General features: G+C 49.3%; 1 long non-coding RNA gene across 1 annotated transcript; it reads right to left on the reverse strand.

Moving 5' to 3' along the window:
• Positions 1-16,545: 16,545 nt before the first annotated feature.
• LOC137525613 (uncharacterized) lies at positions 16,546-18,101 on the reverse strand. The gene is made up of 2 exons (XR_011022955.1): positions 18,072-18,101; positions 16,546-16,834 (listed from the first exon to the last, which is right to left on the reverse strand). It is a non-coding gene; the product is annotated as an uncharacterized lncRNA (long non-coding RNA).
• Positions 18,102-23,587: the final 5,486 nt, after the last annotated feature.

The following is a 23,587-nucleotide window of genomic DNA, read 5'->3' on the forward strand; positions in this document are numbered from 1 at the left end:
GCAGAGCGCGCAAAGTGGTAGCGGCTGGGAACCACGTAACGTGGGATGGCCACTGACATCATGCCCTTGAAGCTGTTTGTCTCCACCACTCGATATGGCAGCATTTCGCAGGCCAGAAGCTTGGCTATGCTGGCTGTTACTGCCACGGCCCGGGGGTCATTTGCTGGCAATTTCCTCTTGCGCTCAAACATCTCCGACACAGACAACTGAACCGTAGCGCTGCACACGGAAGGGCTGTTGGTTGTTGTGTTTGATGAACACTGGGAGACCTCAAGAGCACTACTCCGGAAAGTGACAGTGTCAGCGTCGTCTGATGTTTGTGAATGTTGTGAACCACGCAATGGCTGGGCTACTGCTGCTGCTGAGGCGGGTCTGGTGGTGAGTCTGGTGAACCCAAGGGAGGCAGTGTTGCTGGTACCCTGACCTGCCGCGTTTGCCCACAGAGTGGGATGTTTGGATAGCATGTGGCGGCTCATGCTGGTGGTGGAGAGGTTGTTAATACTTTTCCCCCTGCTCAGGCGAGTCTTGCACACCTTGCAAATCGCCATGGTAACATCCTCAGTGCAGTCTTCAAAGAAAGCCCAGACTTTGGAGCACCTGCCTCCTTGCTGGCGATTTCTGTTTCCTCCTCTTTTGCCTCTCACTCTAACTTCCACGCTTGTGGTGCCTGAAATTGCGCGCCGCCTACCTTGTGGCACAAGGCGAACTCGTGCAGCAGTGGGTTCTTCAACAGACTCATCTGTGCTGCTGCTACGACGGCGATGTTCTCGTTCACAAATAAAATCTGGGTCTCTGTCCACATTGTCCATACCCTCCTCTTCCATCTCCTCAAACTCGTCATATGTCATTGTGGGGGGCCGCCGCCGTGGAGTAGAGCTCCCCAGAACAACCTCTGCGCAGCTCACTCCAACGTCGTCTTCCAGATCTTGTCGGCCGACCTCCTGCAATTGCAACCCCTCCTGCCCAACTTGCTCTGGGATTTGAGTTTCCGAGTCCTCCTCGGACTCGCCTTGTATTTCAGTGCGCGGTGCATTTCCCACAGTTAATGGTTGTGAATCCGGGCACAACATTTCTGGCTGTTCCTCCATTGACCTTTCATAGGTGGAAGTTTGTTGGGCTGGGAATAGCTCCTGCGAATACCCCATTGTGTCCTGAGGTAATTCATAGGACTGGTTATCTGGCAGTTGTGTGCGTGGTGTCGCTGCCGGTTGTGTCAGCTTTGTGCCCACTGGCTCCTTGTAACTGGCTGAGGACTCGGACCTCGTGCGTGATGTGCTGGTGCTGCTTAACCCACTGCTGGACGCTTGAGAGGTCATCCAAGTAATTATCTGGTCCTGTTCTTTTGGATTTGTGAGGGTTGTTGTCCTGGACAACATGGGCGGTATTGAGTGGGTTTTCTTGGGTGCTCCCCTGTGGCCTGTACGTGAACCGTCAGGGGAAACACCTCTTCCCTTGCCCCTTCCTCTTTCACCGGATTTCTTCCTCATTTCACTTATCCTTACAGTACACGCTGACTGGCAGCAGTACAGTGGCAGTACAGAAATGCTATACAGTACCACTATTCCCAGCAGCAACACAGAGCACAATGCTATACAGTGGCGGGTGAGCGGTGTACTACTGTTCCCAGGCCCAGCAGACACAGAGTGGAAGTAAACACAATGCTATATAGTCTGGCTGAGCGGTGTACACAGAGTGGCAGTACACACAATGCTATATAGTCTGGCTAAGCCGTGTACACAGAGTGTCAGAAAACACAATGCTATATATAGCGTGGCTGAGCGAGGTGCACAGTGGCAGTACACACAATGCTATATTAGTCAGGCTAAGCCATGTACACAGAGTGTCAGAAAGCACAATGCTATATATAGCGTGGCTGAGCGAGGTGCACAGTGGCAGTACACACAATGCTATATAGTCAGGCTAAGCCGTGTACACAGAGTGTCAGAAAACACAATGCTATATATAGCGTGGCTGAGCGAGGTGCACAGTGGCAGTACACACAATGCTTTATAGTCAGGCTGAGCCGTGTACACAGAGTGTCAGTAAACAATGGTATATAGTCTGGCTGAGCGGTGTACACAGAGTGTCAGTAAACAACGGTATATAGTCTGGCTGAGCGGTGTACACAGAGTGGCAGTAAACACAATGCTATATATAGCGTGGCTGAGCGAGGTGCACAGTGGCAGTACACACAATGCTATATAGTCAGGCTAAGCCGTGTACACAGAGTGTCAGAAAACACAATGCTATATATAGCGTGGCTGAGCGAGGTGCACAGTGGCAGTACACACAATGCTTTATAGTCAGGCTGAGCCGTGTACACAGAGTGTCAGTAAACAATGGTATATAGTCTGGCTGAGCGGTGTACACAGAGTGTCAGTAAACAACGGTATATAGTCTGGCTGAGCGGTGTACACAGAGTGGCAGTAAACACAATGCTATATATAGCGTGGCTAAGCGAGGTGCACAGTGGCAGTACACACAATGCTATATATAGCGTGGCTGAGCGAGGTGCACAGTGGCAGTACACACAATGCTATATATAGCGTGGCTGAGCGAGGTGCACAGTGGCAGTACACACAATGCTATATTAGTCAGGCTAAGCCGTGTACACAGAGTGTCAGAAAACACAATGCTATATATATAGCGTGGCTGAGCGAAGTACACAGTGGCAGTAAACAATGCTATATATAGTGTGGCTGAGCGAGCGGTGTACTACTGTTCCCAGCAGCGACACACAATGACTGGGGGGGACCCTGGCTAGCGTGGCTGGAGAGCGAACTACCCTGCCTGCCTACCCAAAGCTAAACCCACAGACAAATGGCGGAGATATGACGTGGTTCGGGTATTTATTTACCCGAACCACGTGACCGTTCGGCCAATCAGAGCGCGTTCGGGCCCGAACCACGTGACCCGTTCGGCCAATCACAGCGCTAGCCGAACGTTCGGGGAACGTTCGGCCATGCGCTCTTAGTTCGGCCATGTGGCCGAACGGTTTGGCCGAGCACCGTCAGGTGTTCGGCCGAACTCGAACATCACCCGAACAGGGTGATGTTCTGCAGAACCCGAACAGTGGCGAACACTGTTCGCCCAACACTAGTACCATCACGCTGATCGTTTTCTCCTTCAGATTCCCCCAGTTGCATCATGACAGCTGTTTCCTTGATTTTTAACATCGACCTCTTCAGTATACACAGCAGTGGTATGGTAATGCTGACTGAAGAGTTGTCACTGCTCACAAGCAACGTGGATTGCTCAAAATTTTGGAGGACTTGGCAGAGGTCCAACATGTTGGCCCAATCGGATCCACAGAAGCTTGGCAGCTGTCCGGATGCGCCTCGGTACTGCGCCGTCATGTACTGGACCACTGCACTCTTCTGCTCACAAAAGCGTGCTAGCATGTGCAGCGTAGAATTCCAGCGCGTAGGGACATCACACAGCAAGCGATGGTGGGGGAGATTGAAGCGCTCCTGCATCTTGGCGAGTGCCCCCGAAGCAGTACTGGAATTTCTACAATGTTTGGCCACTCGACGCACCTTCAACAGAAGATCGGCCACGCCTGGGTATGTCCTCAGGAACCGCTGAACTACTAGGTTCATCACGTGCGCCAGGCAAGGGATGTGTGTCAGCTTAGCCAACCTTAAAGCGCGAATGAGATTACTCCCATTATCACACACAACCATGCCCGGTTTCAGGTCCAGCGGTGCCAGCCACAAATCCGTCTGTTCCTTTATTCCCCTCCAAATTTCCTCCCCTGTGTGCTGCTTATCCCCAAGGCAGATCAGCTTCAGCAACGCTTGCTGACGCATGCCAACAGCTGTGCTGCACTGCTTCCACGATCCTACTGCTGCTGGGTTAGCGTTTCCGAAAGAGGTACAGCTTTGAGATGCGTTGGAGGAGAAGGAGTCAGAGAGGTAGGTGCTGCTGTTGTTATCCAGTTGGAGGGACGGCGGTGCAGCTGTTTGCGGCGTGGGCAACACCCGCGCCGTAGCAGGTGAGGAATCGCTGCCAGGCTCCACAAGGTTCACCCAGTGCGCGGTAAGGGAGATGTATCGACCCTGGCCGAACGCACTCGTCCAGGTGTCAGTGGTGAGGTGAACCTTGCAGGCAACGGCATTCTTCAAGCTTCGGGTTATTTTGCTGACCACGTGCTCATGCAACTCAGGCACTGCAGAGCACGCAAAGTGGTAGCGGCTGGGAACCACGTAACGTGGGATGGCCACTGACATCATGCCCTTGAAGCTGTTTGTCTCCACCACTCGATATGGCAGCATTTCGCAGGCCAGAAGCTTGGCTATGCTGGCTGTTACTGCCACGGCCCGGGGGTCATTTGCTGGCAATTTCCTCTTGCGCTCAAACATCTCCGACACAGACAACTGAACCGTAGCGCTGCACACGGAAGGGCTGTTGGTTGTTGTGTTTGATGAACACTGGGAGACCTCAAGAGCACTACTTCGGAAAGTGACAGTGTCAGCGTCGTCTGATGTTTGTGAATGTTGTGAACCACGCAATGGCTGGGCTACTGCTGCTGCTGAGGCGGGTCTGGTGGTGAGTCTGGTGAACCCAAGGGAGGCAGTGTTGCTGGTACCCTGTCCTGCCGCGTTTGCCCACAGAGTGGGATGTTTGGATAGCATGTGGCGGCTCATGCTGGTGGTGGAGAGGTTGTTAATACTTTTCCCCCTGCTCAGGCGAGTCTTGCACACCTTGCAAATCGCCATGGTAACATCCTCAGTGCAGTCTTCAAAGAAAGCCCAGACTTTGGAGCACCTGCCTCCTTGCTGGCGATTTCTGTTTCCTCCTCTTTTGCCTCTCACTCTAACTTCCACGCTTGTGGTGCCTGAAATTGCGCGCCGCCTACCTTGTGGCACAAGGCGAACTCGTGCAGCAGTGGGTTCTTCAACAGACTCATCTGTGCTGCTGCTACGACGGCGATGTTCTCGTTCACAAATAAAATCTGGGTCTCTGTCCACATTGTCCATACCCTCCTCTTCCATCTCCTCAAACTCGTCATATGTCATTGTGGGGGGCCGCCGCCGTGGAGTAGAGCTCCCCAGAACAACCTCTGCGCAGCTCACTCCAACGTCGTCTTCCAGATCTTGTCGGCCGACCTCCTGCAATTGCAACCCCTCCTGCCCAACTTGCTCTGGGATTTGGGTTTCCGAGTCCTCCTCGGACTCGCCTTGTATTTCAGTGTGCGGTGCATTTCCCACAGTTTATGGTTGTGAATCCGGGCACAACATTTCTGGCTGTTCCTCCATTGACCTTTCATAGGTGGAAGTTTGTTGGGCTGGGAATAGCTCCTGCGAATACCCCATTGTGTCCTGAGGTAATTCATAGGACTGGTTATCTGGCAGTTGTGTGCGTGGTGTCGCTGCCGGTTGTGTCAGCTTTGTGCCCACTGGCTCCTTGTAACTGGCTGAGGACTCGGACCTCGTGCGTGATGTGCTGGTGCTGCTTAACCCACTGCTGGACGCTTGAGAGGTCATCCAAGTAATTATCTGGTCCTGTTCTTTTGGATTTGTGAGGGTTGTTGTCCTGGACAACATGGGCGGTATTGAGTGGGTTTTCTTGGGTGCTCCCCTGTGGCCTGTACGTGAACCGTCAGGGGAAACACCTCTTCCCTTGCCCCTTCCTCTTTCACCGGATTTCTTCCTCATTTCACTTATCCTTACAGTACACGCTGACTGGCAGCAGTACAGTGGCAGTACAGAAATGCTATACAGTACCACTATTCCCAGCAGCGACACAGAGCACAATGCTATACAGTGGCGGGTGAGCGGTGTACTACTGTTCCCAGGCCCAGCAGACACAGAGTGGAAGTAAACACAATGCTATATAGTCTGGCTGAGCGGTGTACACAGAGTGGCAGTACACACAATGCTATATAGTCTGGCTAAGCCGTGTACACAGAGTGTCAGAAAACACAATGCTATATATAGCGTGGCTGAGCGAGGTGCACAGTGGCAGTACACACAATGCTATATATAGCGTGGCTTAGCGAGGTGCACAGTGGCAGTACACACAATGCTATATATAGCGTGGCTGAGCGAGGTGCACAGTGGCAGTACACACAATGCTATATATAGCGTGGCTGAGCGAGGTGCACAGTGGCAGTACACACAATGGTATATTAGTCAGGCTAAGCCGTGTACACAGAGTGTCAGAAAACACAATGCTATATATATAGCGTGGCTGAGCGAGGTGCACAGTGGCAGTACACACAATGCTATATATAGCGTGGCTGAGCGAGGTGCACAGTGGCAGTACACACAATGCTATATATAGCGTGGCTGAGCGAGGTGCACAGTGGCAGTACACACAATGCTATATATAGCGTGGCTGAGCGAGGTGCACAGTGGCAGTACACACAATGCTATATATAGCGTGGCTGAGCGAGGTGCACAGTGGCAGTACACACAATGCTATATATAGCGTGGCTGAGCGAGGTGCACAGTGGCAGTACACACAATGCTATATTAGTCAGGCTAAGCCGTGTACACAGAGTGTCAGAAAACACAATGCTATATATATAGCGTGGCTGAGCGAGGTACACAGTGGCAGTAAACAATGCTATATATAGTGTGGCTGAGCGAACGGTGTACTACTGTTCCCAGCAGCGACACACAATGACTGGGGGGGACCCTGGCTAGCGTGGCTGGAGAGCGAACTACCCTGCCTGCCTACCCAAAGCTAAACCCACAGACAAATGGCGGAGATATGACGTGGTTCGGGTATTTATTTACCCGAACCACGTGACCGTTCGGCCAATCAGAGCGCGTTCGGGCCCGAACCACGTGACCCGTTCGGCCAATCACAGCGCTAGCCGAACGTTCGGGGAACGTTCGGCCATGCGCTCTTAGTTCGGCCATGTGGCCGAACGGTTTGGCCGAGCACCGTCAGGTGTTCGGCCGAACTCGAACATCACCCGAACAGGGTGATGTTCTGCAGAACCCGAACAGTGGCGAACACTGTTCGCCCAACACTATTAAGTACCTTTACTGTTCAGTGAACCCAGCTCACTGCATCTAACTACCTGTTGTGTTGAGTGAGAACCCACCTCACTGCATCTTAAGTACCTTTACTGTTCAGTGAACCCAGCTCACTGCATCTAACTACCCAGTACCTGTTGTGTTTACTTAATCCACCTCATCACTGCATATACCTAGCTTAGTGTTGAGTGAACCCAGCTCACTGCATCTAACTACCTGTTGTGTTGAGTGAACCCACCTGGCCACCTCACTGCATCTAACTACCTGTTGTGTTGAGTGAGAACCCACCTCACTGCATCTTAAGTACCTTTACTGTTCAGTGAACTCAGCTCACTGCATCTTACTACCTGTTGTGTTGAGTGAGAACCCACCTCACTGCATCTTAAGTACCTTTATTGTTCAGTGAACCCAGCTCACTGCATCTAACTACCTGTTGTGTTGAGTGAGAACCCACCTCACTGCATCTTAAGTACCTTTACTGTTCAGTGAACCCAGCTCACTGCATCTTACTACCTGTTGTGTTTAGTGAGAACCCACCTCACTGCATCTTAAGTACCTTTACTGTTCAGTGAACCCAGCTCACTGCTTCTAACTACCTGTTGTGTTGAGTGAGAACCCACCTCACTGCATCTTAAGTACCTTTACTGTTCAGTGAACTCAGCTCACTGCATCTTACTACCTGTTGTGTTGAGTGAACCCACCTCACTGCATATACCTAGCATCACCCCGAGATGGACAAAATGGACAAACCAGGTAGAGGAAGAGGTAGAGGCAGACCCAGAGGAAGGCCACCAGGCACCGGCAGGTCTGTGGCTGTGCGAGGTGATGTTGCTGTGATTTCGTGCAGACCTGGCTCAAAATACAGTGCTCAGAAGAAGGCACGTGCCATCACTTCCCAAAATCGTGAGGAGGTGCTTGAGTATTTAACACAGAACACCTCATCTCCCGCAGCCACCAGCACTACAACAAGCACCACATCCGCTGCATTTGACACTTCGCAGGAGTTATTTGGTGGTGGTGGTGAAATCACTGATTCCCAGCCACTACTGCAACAACAACAAGAAGGCGCAGGTACACCACCTCATACGTCTGAGTTAGGTGGTGATAGTATAGAGGAGGGGGATGATGAACCACCTGAAGTTGGTGCAGTTGAGGAGGTGTCGGAGGAAAGCGCAGCTGGCCAGGAGGATTATGATGACGATTATACGGATACCACATATGTTCCCGGTAGAAGAGATGACCAGGGGGACAGTTCAGAGGAGGAGTCAGAGAGGAGTAGGAGGAGACGACTCCATGATAGAAGCACAGGGAGCTTGTCCTCAGAAACAGCTGGGGGCAGTGTCCGGCGCCATGTTTCACCAGCTATGGCCAGCTAGCCAACATGCCCTTCAACGTCAGCTGCTGATGCCACCGTAGCGCCATCACCCAAGGGGGGTTCAGCGGTTTGGAAATGTTTTCACGTGTGTGTCTCAGATCGGAGCAAAGCCATCTGTTGTCTCTGCCAGCAAAAATTGAGCCGTGGAAAGGCCAACTCTCACGTAGGGACAAGTGCCTTACAAAGGCACCTTGAGAGAAGGCACAAACAGCTATGGCAAGAACACCTGAGGAAAAGCAGCACCCCTCAAAAGACAAGCCACCCTCCTTCTCCTCTTCCTCCTTCAGGTGTATCGTCTTCATCCACTTTCTCCCTTGCACCTTCACAGCCACCCTCTTCCACACCGCCTCTTTCCTTCAGCGGTTCCTTCTCCTCTGCCCACAGCAGTACCCAGCTGGCCGTGAAGGAAGTATTTGAGCGTAAGAAGCAAATGTCTGCCAGTCACCCTCTTGCCTGGTGTCTGACAGCTGGCATGGCGGAACTATTAGCTCGCCAGCTATTACCATACAAGCTGGTGGAGTCGGAGGCTTTCCGTAAGTTTGTGGCCATTGGTACACCGCAGTGGAAGATACCAGGCCGCAATTATTTTTCACAAAAGGCCATACCCAAACTGTACCATGCAGTTGAGAGGCAAGTGGTGTCAGCTCTGGCACACAGCGTTGGGTCAAGGGTCCACCTGACCACAGATGCCTGGTCTGCCAAGCATGGGCAGGGCCACTACATTACATAATGCAATGGACGTTGAGGTAAGTGCCTGTTTTTAATCCTGGGAGGTGTGTGCGGGCGGCTCTTCCCGGCGCTGGCCACGCTGGGGAGATCGCCTGCACCCCCTGGCCTCCACCTCCGGGGTGCCGCTGTGTGGGTTCCAGGCGGTGAGAGTGCCTGGGACCCCCGCGGCCCCCCGGTTGTATGGGGGCAATGGGAAGCCTCCTCGTGGCGCCCCTGGATAGTGCTGTATAGCATGAACTAATTCCCGCAGGGCGATTGTTTTGCGGTTTTTGGTTTTGACCCTGCATATTTAGGCATGCGAAAGCAAATGCTTATTTGCATGAGCAATGTCTCGTGATTAGCCAATAGGCCAAATTTGCAAAGCCAGATTTGTCAGGTTCACTTGGTTGATGCACACATGCTTTTTCTCTGATTATAGTTAGCATTGCATTTCTTTCTTCTGAGGGCAGGTAGTGAGTGGCTTGTTTTAGGAGGTGAGAGCCCTGGAGCAGGCTATTTGCGCCTGTCCGCCCCTTATGTGTCGCGCCCAGGTTATGCGCATATAGCAGAACGCAATGGACGTTGAGGTAAGTGCCTGTTTTTAATCCTGGGAGGTGTGTGCGGGCGGCTCTTCCCGGCGCTGGCCACGCTGGGGAGATCGCCTGCACCCCCTGGCCTCCACCTCCGGGGTGCCGCTGTGTGGGTTCCAGGCGGTGAGAGTGCCTGGGACCCCCGCGGCCCCCCGGTTGTATGGGGGCAATGGGAAGCCTCCTCGTGGCGCCCCTGGATAGTGCTGTATAGCATGAACTAATTCCCGCAGGGCGATTGTTTTGCGGTTTTTGGTTTTGACCCTGCATATTTAGGCATGCGAAAGCAAATGCTTATTTGCATGAGCAATGTCTCGTGATTAGCCAATAGGCCAAATTTGCAAAGCCAGATTTGTCAGGTTCACTTGGTTGATGCACACATGCTTTTTCTCTGATTATAGTTACCACTACATTACATACACAGCCCATTGGGTCAACCTGGTGACCGATGGCAGCAAGCAGGGAGTACGTGGCTGCGCAGCGGACCGACTTGTCACACCTCCACGGCTTGCAGGCAGGCCTCCAGCCACCTCCTCTCCACCTGCTACCACCTCTTCGCTGTCGTCATCCTCCTCTTCCTCCTTGGCTGGTGCCGCGATCTCCTCTCCAGCTACACAGCCCCAGCACCCCAGGGCCTATGTTGCATGCCAGGTATGACGGTGTCGCGCAGTGTTAGACATGTCTTGCCTGAAAGCGGAGAGTCACACTGGAGCAGCTCTCCTAGCTGCTCTTAACAAACAGGTGAAGCAATGGCTGACCCCGCACAAGCTTGAGATCGGCAACGTGGTGTGTGACAACAGCAGCAATCTCATTGCTGCGTTGAATTTGGGAAAGCTAACACACAAACCCTGCATGGCACATGTGCTGAATCTGGTCGTGTAAAGATATTTGTCCAAGTACCCAGGCTTAGAGGACGTCCTGAAGCAGGCCAGGAAGTTGTGTGGGCATTTCAGGTGCTCTTACAAGGCCATGGCACGCTTTGCGGACATTCAGCGTAGAAACAACTTGCCGGTGAGACGCCTGATTTGCGATAGCCCGACTCGCTGGAATTCCACCCTGCTGATGTTCTCTCGCCTGCTAGACCAGGAGAAAGCCGTCACCCAGTACCTGTATCATTACAGTACAAGGACACAATCTGGGAGGATGGGGATATTGTGGCCCAACAACTGGACATTGATGCGAAATGCATGCAGGGTCATGGAGCCCTTTGAGGAGGTGACCAAACTGGTGAGTCGCGATGAGGGCACCATCAGTGACTTCATCCCCTACGCCTACTTCCTGGAGCGTGCCGTGCGTAGAGTGGTGGATACAGCTGTGGAGGAGCGTGAACGAGAAGAGTTACGGCAGCAGGAGTCGTGGGAGCCATTTATACCCGAATCCGATGTTCCCACAACACCTGTGGCAGCACAGAGGGGGGAGGAGGAGGAGGAAGAAGAGGAGTCGTGTGGGGAAGGAGAGGAGTCAGACTCTGATGATGGTGATGATGAGGAAGGTGTTTCTGTGGAGGAGGAAGAGGAGGCGGAAGAAGAACAACCGCAGCAGCCATCACAGGGGGCTTCTGCTGCTCCACGTTCCCGTGGTATTGTTCGTGGCTGGGGGGAGGAAGAGGAGTTGCGTCCCGTCACTGAGGAAGAGCAAGAGGAGATGGAGAGTACGTCTGCATGCAGCTTTGTGCAGATGGCCTCTTTCATGTTGTCCAGCCTGTTGAGGGACCCCCGTATCAAAAAACTCAAGGCGAATGACCTGTACTGGGTGGCCACGCTACTAGACCCTCGGTACAGGCACAAAGTGGCGGACCTGTTAACAACTCAACAGAAGGCGGAAAGGATGCAGCACGTGCAGAACAAGCTGTCGATGATGCTTTACAATGCGTTTAAGGGTGATGTGGCTGCACAACGCAATCAAGGTACCACTGGCAGTAACCCTCCTCCTCCCAAGTCCACGCAGGCAAGGACAGGATGCTCCAGCGATCTCAGGGTGATGTCGGACATGCGGACTTTCTTTAGTCCAACTTCTCGCCATAGTCCTCCACCCTCCACCAACGCCTGGACCCGCAGGTAGCCGACTACCTGGCCTTGAGTGTGGATGTAGTCACTGCGAAAAGCGACGATGAACCCTTGGACTACTGGTTGCGCAGGCTTGACCTGTGGCCAGAGCTGTCCCAATTTGCCACGACAGTGTTCAGTACCTGACCTTTATCAAAATGAATGAGGAATGGATCCCGGAGGGCAACTGCACGACCGAAGACTAAGTCAGTCCCCACACACAGCATCTCTGCCTGCAGGCCGCTTGCCTTCTCCACCACCACCAACAGGGTCCAGGACTCTGGGCGGATTCCTGAATTTTTAAGGCCGCTGCTAGCAGCGGCCTCTACACTAATTTTTCTGGTGCGTGTACATGGCCTGGCTAATTTTTCTGGCTGCACTGCGGGCGGCTGCAACAGAAAAAACAAAAGGCATGTACATGTGACCATCCCCCTTCGTGATCATTACCTTGCCGCGGTGAAGGGGCTTGCGTATCACAATGAAGCAATGACCACCGGCTATTTGAGTGTCTCGGGTGGGGGTGGCACACAAAAGATAATAAGGTCGTTGCTTCATTGTGGTCAGACCAAATTTGATCAGCTGGACAGTCATTGTTGTTCTATCATTGAGCTACCACAGCCCGGCGACCATATGGGCTTGAAAAACGCCACGGCCTATACTCTGGCCACGGTGTGCACCAGTCCAGCACGGTCGTCACTACGCAAACATCTGTTTGCGGTGCGTTACACAGTGAGTTTGGGGTGTCAGTGTGAAGCAGAACTTTAATTACACTCCCTGATAGATGTATACCCATGCAAGATGTTTGAAAGCACGTTAGGCCTGCAATTTAGCATTCAATGTGATTTCTGCCCTTAAAACGCTGCTTTGCGTCAAATCCAGATTTTTCCCCGGGACTTTGGGCATGTATCCCACTCCGCCATGCCCCCCTCCAGGTGATAGACCCCTTGAAACATCTTTTCCATCACTTTTGTGGCCAGCATAATTTTTTCTATTTTTCAAAGTTCGCCTCCCCATTGAAGTCTATTGCGGTTCGCGAACTTTTACGCGAACCGAACCTTCCCCGAAAATCGGAGGTTCGCGACATCTCTAATAGCTAATACTGTAGTTCGTCTCTCAGTACTAGGTGCAGTACAGCTAGCAACAAACAAGCTGGACTCTGGAGGACTACAAGTACCTTGCAGTCCACACAGTTTTAACTTATGTAAGTCCGCACTGCATAAATCTTAGAGCTGGCAGTTTTCTCAGTAGCTATCAGTACAGTTTAGATAGCTAAGAAGATTGTGTAAGAAGTGTAACACATTCTACTTAAAGGGAATGTCCAAGCAAAATAAAAAAATGAGTTTCACTTACCTGGGGCTTCTACCAGCCCCATGCAGCCATCCTGTGCCCTCGTAGTCACTCACTGCTGCTCCAGTCCCCCGCTGGCAGCTTGCCGACCTCGGAGGTCGGCGGGCCGCATTGCGTACATTTTTACGCATTCCCGCTAGTGCAGGAACATTAACACATACATTTTTACGCATTACTGGTTCAATGCGTAAAAACGTACGCATTGAACCAGTAACGCGTAAAAATGTATGTGTTAATGTTCCTGCACTAGCGGGAATGCGTAAAAATGTACGCAATGCGTCCCGCCGACCTCCAAGGTCGGCAAGCTGCCAGAGGGGGACTGGAGCAGCAGTGAGTGACTACGAGGGCACAGGATGGCTGCATGGGGCTGGTAGAAGCCCCAGGTAAGTGAAACTCATTTTTTTATTTTGCTTGGACATTCCCTTTAAAGGACAACTGAAGTGAGAGGGGTATGGAGGCTGCCATATTAACTGCCTTTTAAGCAATACCAGTTGCCTGGCTATCCTGCTGATCCTCTGCCTTTAATACTTTCAGGCATAGACCTGCAGCATGCTGCAGATCAGGTGTTTCTGACATTATTGTCAGATCAGACAAGATTAGTTGCATGCTTGTTTCTGGTGTAATGCAGACACCACTTCAGCCAAATAGATCAACAGGACTGCCAGGCAACTAGTATTGTTTAAAAGGAAATAAATATGTCGGCCTCCATACTCTTCTCACTACAGTTGTCCTTTAAAGAGAATGGGCCTGATTCACAAAGCGGTACTAACTCTTAGCACGGCCGTTTTCGCGCACATTTTCGCACGAAATGATAACGGTTTTGCGCGCAAACGCGAATTTTTGCACAAATTCGCGTTTGCACGCAAAAACGTTATCGTTTCGCGTGGAAATTCGTGATCACGCGCAATGTGAAAATTCGCGTTAAAACGGCCGTGCTAAGAGTTAGCACCGCTTTGTGAATCAGGCCCAATCTGTAATATAAAAAAAAATCTGTCTGGGGGATACTTACCTCAGGAGGGGGAAGCCTCTGAATCCTAATGAGGCTTCCCTTGTTCCCCTCCATCCCTCCGTTCAAGGGCCAAGGTACCTACCGCGATCTTGCGCAGACGCACTAGCCATTCTTCATTCGGGTCAAGGCAGAAATAGCTGGACACCATCAATCTGTTCTACTGTATAGAGCCGATACGATCAGGCTCAGATATTTCCACCTAGCCCGAACAAAGAGCCGCTAATGCGCCTGCACTGGATCCTGGAGAGGTAAATAAATCTTCTCTTGTCAGGCTTGTCGGGGGAGGATTCGGGGAAGCCAGCGCAGAATTTCTTAAGGCTACAGGGGAGGGAGAAGCCTTTGGGACCTGGAGACTTCCCCCTCCTGAGGTAAGTATCCCCCAGAGGAGTTTTTTTCTCTTTACAGAGTCTCTTTAACCACTTCAGCACACAATAAATCCTACAAATAACATTTCTGCAGACAGCAGACACCCTAGAAAAGACAGTTGGTAAAACTGACAATAAAAAGGATAAAAGATTGACTTGTTTTGTTTTGAATATTAATCACCAGGTTTATGATGATTTCATATTCATAAAAGTGGGAAAATGTTTTTTTTCCTGGTAATCAGAATTTCAGAAATAGTGAATTGTCTCACCATAATCACTCTAAAGTGGCAATAATAAGCTCCATTAACTTCAAGGGAGTAACTCAAAAAGCAGTGAGCGGCTCATTGACTTTCCTTCCGGCCACTCACTACTGGTTTGAAAAGTGATGATAGGCTGTCGGAAGAAACACCTCCGAGCTTATAAAATGAAAACGAGGCTGATGATCACCTTTTTATAAATACAGAGGTCAGAACTAAAGCCACAAGAAATAACAGCAAAGTGGAGATTACAATAAAAATGATGACCAGACTTAAGTTGCTTATTAACCACTTGAGGACTGCAGTGTTAAACCCCTCTAAAGACCAGGCTATTTTTAACAAATAGGCCACTGCAGCTTTAAGGCCTCGCTGCAGGGCCGTCAACTTAGCACACAAGGGATTCCCCCCCCCCCCCCCCCCCTTTTCTGGAGTCTGATCGCCTCCCAGATGTTTATTTTTTTTACAAATATTTATGTTATTATTTTTTAATAAATGGTACTATTTTTTTTTTTTTTACTTTTTTTATAGGCTTCAGCCTTCCATCAAATGGTTTTGTTTTTTTTATTGGGCATCATTTTTTCATCCGTGACTTCCCGTTCCTTTACCGATTGGTCAATGCGATGCATCCGTCAATCTGGAAATATCACAGACTCCCCAAACTTGCGTCCGTTCAGTGGAATGGACCGAGCAAATCTGTTCAAATGGAGTACCGTATTTTTTTTCGGACTACAAGACGCTCCTGACCATAAGACACACCTAACCAGGGGAAAAAATATATACTAAACCTGGTGCATCCATGGGGAAGGGACATCTTGTGGATTATGCCCCCTTGTACCTCATGCCCCCTTGTACCTCTTGTGTTTCTATGGCCTTTTGTGACCCCCTTGTGTCCTCCTGTATCCACCTCTGTCCTTGTGTTCTCCTCTATGACCCTTTGTGTCCCCCTGTGTCCTCCGTTTGTCCCCCTGTGTCCTCCTCTATGCCCCTTTGTGTCCCCCTTTCTCATCCGTTTTCCCCCCTGTGCTCTCCTCTGCATAGGCACAGTACAGGGAGTCCCCAAAATTGCTGCGTGTTGGAGGTTCGTATTGGCAGGTGTTCACAAGTCAGAAACTCCCTGCATTTGGACCCCTCCCCCCCCCCCCCCCCACACACACACACACACACACACTTTTGGGGGGGAAAAGTGAGTCTTATAGTCCAAAAAATACAGTAATTTGACCTGATCCCATTGATTAACACAGGATCCATTCACATCCACTTGGATCCATTTTGTTTCATTCTGCTAAATAGACTGTTTTAATGCCAGTGTGAACCTGCCCTTCAGTATTTGCCTATTAAAAATCTTTTAATATTGTAAAACCGTCCTCACCCTGATTTACATTCAGAAATGTATCTCAGGTGGCTACATCTTTAGTTCTATCAGGTGCAGCCAGTGGGAATAATGCCTAGTGTCCCAGAATACTCTGGGAAGAGAATTCCACATAGCTAAGCAGCCTAGGTTAAGCATCACTACGAGGGTGGGGCTACATAACAATATACAGCAATGTATAGATATAGGAAGTGTTTCTGGTGCTGAAACCAGGAAAATTACCGTAAAAGTGGGTTTCCTGAATAATTTACTGATTTCTACTATATGTCACTACAGTGCCCCTTGAAGAGTGGCACTGGTGACGATATCAGAAGTTCACCACATCTGTAAATGTGGCTATCAAACAACTGACATTCTGACATTTTTGATAAGCACCTTTAAGGCCACCATGTTTTGCTTCAAGGGATTTGGAGACATGGTTACAAACACAGCAGGGACTGCTCTCTCTTGTGTTTAACACAGGATTAAATGGGTGTTATAGACTTGGCCAATAATTTTGTAATTTAACTCTGCTACTATATTTAAGAATAACTATTCCATTCAAAACTGCAGCCGAGCATGACTTCCTATAACTGCTAAAATTCAATCTTCTCTTCCTTGCAGCAATCTCAAGCTTCTTCATTTAATAGTCAAGATTTCCCAGATTCCTCATTCCCCTGCTTCTGTAATTGGCTAACTTCTCCCAGACGTCTGCACAGGTCAAGTTCCGGGCAGCTTGTTCTATGCAGTATGGTATCCCTGGCCCCGTCCTTGTCCATCCCACTGGAAGAATCACCTGAAACACTTTAAAGGAGATCTTTATATATAAAAATATGCAGGAGGTTCAATATTTGTATTGCAGCACAAGGACTGAGATCACACAGGGGATGGTCATGTGATTTTAGTAAAGGCCAAAATATTTCTTGGCAAGCGTGCTGGAATGAAGCTGATATATGACCTGGAGCACATAGTTATCTCAGCCACACTGTAGTTTGACTTTAATCCATTTTCCCACCTCAGATGGCCAAGTTGAATTTGATATCTTCCCCATTGACTAAAGAAAGCACACCAGTACAACTTAAAGGGACTCCAAACACCTCTCATGGGCATGCCTTTAAGCCAGACGACTTCCAACAAAGTCGTGCTATGACCCCTCTGAAGGAGCCTCTTGCAATGGCCATGCATGTCACTTGCTCTTCCTGCTTCATTCAGTGATGCACTTCTCTAACAGAGAAGGCAGGGGTGACCCGGAAGTTATAACATAGTCAACATGGCAGCCGTGATTTTTAATTGGTGTAGAACGGCGATTCAGGCATCAAATGAAAGAGGAGAGCACAAGCTACAGAGTGGTATGCATCTTTAAGTACTTTGCAGTACTGGTCAGAGTCTTAAAGGCATGCCCATGAGAGGTGCTCGGAGTCCCTTTAAACGTTATATAACCTCCCACCAATAGTCAGCCTTCCACAGTCATCTTAGAAAGGCAGTTTTGCTACTGAACACTTTCCAGATGAATTGCTGGGCCGGATTTCTGGAAAGGCCACAAAGACCCAGGCATTGAGCGGCTGCAGCCCAAGGAGGCGTCTGGACATGAAATAGGGGTTGCCACATATGAAGGCGTAGGCAGCAAATGAAAAGGTAAGCTGATGTCCAAGGGAGCTGTATATAAAATCGGCAGCAGTATATGTATGTTACACATGAAAGGGGGGGGGGGGGCGGCACATGGAATGGGAGGGGGCTGCTGCACATGGAAGGGGAGCTCCAACACACTTGGCCTAGGGGTCAAAAAAGTATAAGTCCAGCCTTGTTGAACTGGGTGGGACCTTGTCGGTTTTAGCCACTAAACCCCCTTCCAGTGCATTGGTCACAAGGAGGCAGGGCCGGCCTTAGGTTTCACAGCGCCCTGAGCGTAACCAGATTTTGGTGCCCCCCCCCCCCGTTCATCCTCTCTACACACACCACACACCACGCAGTGCATTGGGAAAAAGATTTCAGTTGAAACGCGTTAAGCGTGAAAGGAGCCATAGGAAAACATGGGACTTACTTTGAAAATCAGTTTTCTTTCCGTTTTAACTGAGAGCAACTGATTTTGTAAAAGGGCCCCAAGTGTATATAAGCTGCTAGTCTTGTATATGTAGGCAGATCCCCCTTTAGTTTATATATAGGCAGATCCCCCCCTTTAGTGTATATAAAGGCAGATATATACACCAAGGGGGGATCTGCCTATATATACACTAAAGGGGGGATCTGCCTACATATACAAGACTAGTAGCCTATATGCACTAAGGGGGGGATCTATCTATTATAGGCAGATCCCCCCCCCCTTCCTTAGTGTATATAGGCTACTAGTCTTGTAGGCAGATCCCACCTTTAGTGTATATATATTAGGCAGATCCCCCCTTAGTGTATGGGTAGCACGGTGGCGTAGTGGTTAGCTCTCTCGCCTTGCAGCGATGGGTCCCTGGTTTGAATCCCGGCCAGGGCACTATCTGAAGGGGTTTGTATGTTCTCCCCGTGTCTGTGTGGGTTTCCTCCGGGCACTCTGGTTTCCTCCCACATCCCAAAAACATACAGATAAGTTAATTGGCTTCCCCCTAAAAAATTGGCCCTAGACTGTGATACATGCACTACATAATACATACATAGACATATGACTATGGTAGGGACTAGATTGTGAGCCCCTCTGAGGGACAGTTAGTGACAAGACAATATATACTCTGCACAGCGCTGTGTAATATGTCGGCGCTATAAATACTTAAATAAATAGTGTATATATAATATATACACCAAGGGGGATCTGCCTACTATATATACACTAAAGGGGGGGATCTGCATACATATACAAGACTAGTAGCCTATAAACACTTTAGGGGGGGTCTAATCTGCCTATTATAAGCAGATCCCCCCATTAGTGTATATAGGCTACTCGTCTTGTAGGCAAGTCCCCTCCTTTAGTGTACATATATTAGGCAGATCCTTAGTGTGTGTATATATAATATATACACTAAGGGGGATCTGCCTATATATACACTAAAGGGGGGATCTGCCTACATATACAAGACTAGTAGAGCCTATATACACTAAGGGGGGGGATCTGCCTACTATAGGCAGATCTCCCCCTTAGTGTATATAGGCTACTAGTGTAGGCAGATCCCCCCTTTAGTGTGTATGTATATAGGCAGACCCCCACTTAGTGTGTGTGTGTGTGTGTGTGTATACTTAGGCTACCAGATCCCCCTTTAGTTGCCTATAATATGCAGCAGCCAGCAGATAAGATTCCCAGCTGAGCTGACCGCTGTATGATCAAAGCTATATACATCCAGCCTCCCTGCCTTGACCTGGCTGTGTGTGGCAGTGGGTGACTGTCCCTCGAGACCCCGAGACCCGGGCTGGCCATCGCCCCAAGACCCCAACTGACTGGACAGACCATGTCACCAGCAAAAGTAAGGCTCCGCTCCCCATCCCATATATATATATATATATATATATATATATATATATATATATATATATATATACACACACACACACTTGTGCTGTCTGTTGTGTTACATTTTGCTTTGATCACAGGGTGGTCAGCTCAGCTGGGAATCTCATCTGCTGGCTGCTGCATCTATTATATTTCATCTCATCTGCTGGCTGCTGCATATATATATATACACACATCTCATGGCTGCTGCACATATATGGGATGGGGAGCGGAGCCTTACTTTTGCTGGTGACATGGTCTGTCCAGTCAGTTGGGGTCTTGGGGCGATGGCCAGCCCGGGTCTCGGGGTCTCGAGGGACAGTCACCCACTGCCACACACAGCCAGGTCAAGGCAGGGAGGCTGGCCTGGCACACGGCGGGCTTCCATCCTCCTCCTATCACGCACGGGGCCAGCAGCGCGGGGCGGAGACTATCAAAGACACTGCCTCCAAGAGGCTGCAGGCTCCAGCACTTGTTTCTGGTCTTCGCCCCCATCACCCCCAGCGGCACCAGGGGGCGGAGCCAGAGGGAGACAGTCGTGCGGCGCAAGCCGCCGCAAGTGAGCTAGCAGATAAAAATAAACAATATGCGGCCGGGGGGCAGGAGAGCGGTGCGGCGCCCCCCCTGGAAGCCGGCGGCCCGGCGCCCTGAGCGATCGCTCCGGTCGCTCAGGTCAAAGGCCGGCCCTGCAAGGAGGGGCATGAGTAGTGCAGATGGGGAAGTGATGTCAGTGTGCAGTGGGTTTTGGGGATGCAGCACATAGGTTCAGGGTCAGTTCAAGCTACAAAGGAGCCCCAGGGAAAAGTAACCTGTGAGGATCATTTGAAAACATCGCAATTTTAACAGGGTGTGGCTATCTACCCTATTTATTTTAGTGGCTGTACAGAAATCTTGACGCACACGGTATTAAACTGGAGCCCACTATTGTAGCTGCTATTTGTAGCTGCTAGGTTTTTTGTATAGCCGCTATAGTGGCTACAATTTGTTGCCACTATTTGTAGCTGTAATTCGGGTGCCCTTTTAAACAAGATGTTGGAGTTAAGGTTAAGTGAGGTTAGGTAAAGTTAGTTGGGGTGGTTAAAGTTAGTTGCCCACTGCGGGGGCTTAAGGGTTAGGTGCTATCAGGGCCAGGGGTGGGGTTAAGGGTGAGGCACCACCAAGGGTGTTTAAGGGTTAGGTACCACCAGGGGAGGGTTCTGTGTGAGAGTAGGGAGAAGCTTGGTCATAGTAAAATATCAGTACATATTACCAATATGTTACTATATGAATGTAGTACAATTTGGAAACACTACCGATATTCTATTACCGCTATCCTGCGCCCTTCTAAACATGTGGCTTTTTCAAATGTATGCACCTAGGGGCCTACCTAAACCCACCACTGCGGGTTTTAGGGCCACCCCCACAGATCTCCCACCCAAATTCCCTCCCCCCTCCCCTCCCCCCCCCCGCTTTACTGTGTTTACTTAGGCCCCTTTACCACTTCCAGCAGCATGGCAGCTTACCTGGCCCTGCTGGCATGCTGCTCCGTTAGTCTGCGCACTCTTTTATTTATCCTCGCAGGGATGCTTCTTGATGTTATTAAGTAATGACATGCGCCAGATTACTGAGAAGATGCGGCCAGCGAGGATGAAGACAGGGGAACAGATTAATGGGGTAACCTGCCAAGACACGTGAGTTTCTATGCTGCCGAAAACTGTGCAGAGGCCCCTGGGGAGGCTCGGCCAGAGGCGTAGCAATAGGGGGTGCAGAGGTAGCGACTGCATTGGGGCCCTTGGGCCAGAGGGGCCCAAAAGGGCCCTCCCTCACCTACAGTATTAGCTCTCTATTGGTCCTGTGCTTATAATAATCACTTCTATAGATAATTTGGATAGTAGTAATCATTAACAAACTGTTGCCCATCCCCTTTTTGCACCTCTGACACTGTAGTTGCCATTGGCAGGTTTTGGTGCGCCGTATCAATTGTTATGTATAGAGTGCTTGGGGGGGGGCCCATTGTAAAACTTGCATCGGGGCCTACAGCTCCTTAGCTACGCCACTGGGCTCGGCAGCACGTTGGGGCCCTGGGACAGTTGCCCAAGTCGCCCTTATGGTAGCCCCATTACTGCAGGGGTTGTAGGAGTCAGAGGAATTTGGACAATACTAACCAGAACCAAAGTGGCTCCAAATAGCTTTGGCTTCAGCTGTTGCATGGCACTTTACCTAAATGGTGGAGTCATAAGATCCAGAAGATGGGGGCTCCTGGTGAGAAGCAGTGGAATATTGGGAGGGTACCGGGAACAGCATTAGGGTGGCTGAACAAGATAGCAAAGTGCAGTGGTGGAGATGGTTACGAGGTGGAGCATGGAGATAGTTGGCACATTTGTTTCTTTAGCTGCACAGTTCGCCACTCAACTCACCGATATTCAGTTTTATGCAGAAGAGTTGTGCAGGATGAGGATCTTGTTTCAATCACTATCCTGGTACAGCCTGCTGTGTGTACTGGTAGTTCATGGAAAGTCATCACCTTCTGCACAGGAAGCCAGAGAGTACAGGATTCTTGCATTTGTATGGGTAGGTATACAGCTGCAGGCAAGGGCAGCAAGAAACATTAATGGTACTTATAATTCGAAGGTTTGGATTCAATGTACAACAATTGTCTGTTTGAATTGTTTCATTTTGTGATGCTTAATTGTGTGTTTTTCTTACTATTTTTATCTTTGTTAATGTGAGCTTACATATGAAATAATCTACTTTTGCACATGAATGTGAAAAGCAATCTACTTTAGATGCTTTATTAATAAAAACTACTTGTGTATAAAAAAAAAAAAGAAAGAAACATGAATTTGAAAATGCAGACTGCACTGGCAACAGCAACACTTTTAACACTGAACAACAAATATGCTTGCCAGAATTTAACGCAAAAAAAAAAAAGTATTGATATAATGAATTATATGCGTAGTACGGATAATGAATAGGACATTAGTAGCAAAGAGAGGAGTCTCATTTTTTTCAGTTACCTAGCTTTTTATTATAACATTGCATCATTCTGTCACATCTGTCACTTTTCTGCAGTAAAACCTTATCTCTGTATTTGACCCAAGTTAGGATGAATCGATCAGAGAAGCTCTTTTGCATAGATAACAACTGATTTTTTTAAACTCTTACCGTACTAGGTAACAATATGAGACTCTTGTCTTTGCTACTAATGTTCTATTTCTTAGCTGTACTACACATACAATTTGTTATCTCATACGTTTTTTCGATTTAGGTTTGCTTTAATAACTTCTATTTTGGGTTTACTAGCGTTGTAAGGGGGAGGGGGGAAGAGGGTCATTTAGAACAACAATTCTAGAACTTAATTTATTATCACTCGTTCCGTAATTCCTGTGATACAGTTCCTGCCTTGGTTATCAAAACATATCAGATCAAAATGAAATAGAACAGTTATTAGCACACAAACACAACAACATCGCAAAAATGTCAAAATGTGCCTAGCCTGGAGCACTAAAATGGCCAGATGTGGCCCTGCATACTGAGTCAGTTACATGGATGACAGCTTGAGCCATTAGCAGGTCAGAAGAACGAAAGCAAGAATATCACTTCCTAATATCACCTGAAACAGGCATCTCTTATATGACGTGCTTAAAGAGAATCTGTACTCTAAAATGATTTCTTACAATAAAAATCCAGTGTTTACAAACAAAAGACATAGCTCAGTATGTGAGTCATGCAGAGCTTGGAGGGGGCCTGGAGAGGGTGTGTATAGCTTCTAGCCAATCACAAGCAGCACAGCACATTCCACACATTCCAGCCTCAGCCCGACAGAGCCGACAGAGGAGAGAAGATTAGATCATATAACAAAGATAATACAGCCACTGTGCAAATAGGAAAGGCTGCAGTTAGACAGAGCACATTAGAACAGGTATAGGAACTTATAGGATAGAAGAAATAAGGATGAAAATTTTGTTACAGAGTCTCTTTAATGTAACTCTAACTGATAGCTAACGAGATAAACAGAGGAACACCAAGAGCCCCAATAGTGTAGTATGTATTGACAAAGGGGATAATGACAAAGAGTAATAGTTGTTATACTCACAAGCATGGGTCACCAA

Source organism: Hyperolius riggenbachi, chromosome 7 (genome assembly GCF_040937935.1).
Source record: "Hyperolius riggenbachi isolate aHypRig1 chromosome 7, aHypRig1.pri, whole genome shotgun sequence".
In the NCBI taxonomy this organism is placed as follows: Eukaryota; Metazoa; Chordata; class Amphibia; order Anura; family Hyperoliidae; genus Hyperolius; species Hyperolius riggenbachi.